At 38.0% G+C, this 1005-nt stretch overlaps 1 long non-coding RNA gene across 1 annotated transcript in view; it reads left to right on the plus strand.

The window, feature by feature from the left end:
- LOC103609542 overlaps positions 1-490 on the plus strand; it is a 1675-nt gene extending 1185 nt beyond the window's left edge. Inside the window, exon 2 of the long non-coding RNA XR_552147.1 lies at positions 144-490. This is a non-coding gene — a long non-coding RNA (uncharacterized LOC103609542). The remainder of the gene's footprint in view (positions 1-143) is intronic.
- The last annotated feature ends 515 nt before the right edge of the window (positions 491-1005 follow it).

Genomic DNA, 1005 nt, shown 5'->3' on the forward strand with positions numbered 1-1005 from the left:
TACATACAGTGTTCTGGGAATCACTAAATAGATGCTGGGCATTTTTGATAGGAATGTTTTCTGAACGCTTCTATTCAGGGATGCTTTATTTGATAAGATAATAGCAAATTATGTTCTAAGCCAAAGTCTGTGTGGTTTTGCAGGCTCAGGTTTTGGCTGTGATGGGTCAGACAAAAGGAACTGAAAAGATGACCAATCGCATTGTGTCAGAAGAGACTGGATGCCTTGAATGTTATCGCCTCTTGTCAGCAATCTACAGCAAGCAGGAGCAGCACGACAAGGTGGAGAAGGACACTGTCTGGAGCTATTTGTGATTCATGGGTAGAAAATGGTGTGCATCTGAAAGATTCTCCGATTTGCACATTCATAAGACTGAGGAGTCTTTAATATCCTTATTTGACATATCCTATCTTCTAGGCACTTTTCACAGATAACCACTTAATTCCTTAGATTTCTATCTTGAAATAAAATTTTCTTGGCTTATGCTTGATATAAAAATGTTATGGGTTATTATTTCAGTTTGTTTTTAGTTGTATCTATTATGAAGAATACTCACATTGGTATGCTTTATTGTTTGCCATGCTTCTCCTAATACATTGTGTCATTTTTTCCTTATAAAGGGCATGTAAAAACCCTGTGAAGCAGATGAACCACTCTGTATAGCAGCTACTAACATTATCTCCATTTTAAAAATTACACAACCATTAAATCCATGAATTAATTCAACAAATGTATTGAATGCCTGTTATGTGCTAGATATCATGGGAGGCAATAGAAATAGAGTCATGTTAACAGAAGAAACAAACAAACAGAAGGACTGCACTCGGCCTCCCTGGACTCACAGTCCTGACAAAGGGCAGACTACACCAAATCAAACAATCACACCATGAGTTATGTAAAATTATACCTGTACTCAATCATGACGTGAAGAATGACATGGTCTCAAGAGAGCCAAGGGTAGTACCTTCCAGGCAAAGAAATTCTGCACGAAATGGCCCTGGGAAG

This window comes from Galeopterus variegatus, unplaced genomic scaffold (genome assembly GCF_000696425.1).
Source record: "Galeopterus variegatus unplaced genomic scaffold, G_variegatus-3.0.2 Scaffold9743, whole genome shotgun sequence".
Lineage (NCBI taxonomy): Eukaryota > Metazoa > Chordata > Mammalia > Dermoptera > Cynocephalidae > Galeopterus > Galeopterus variegatus.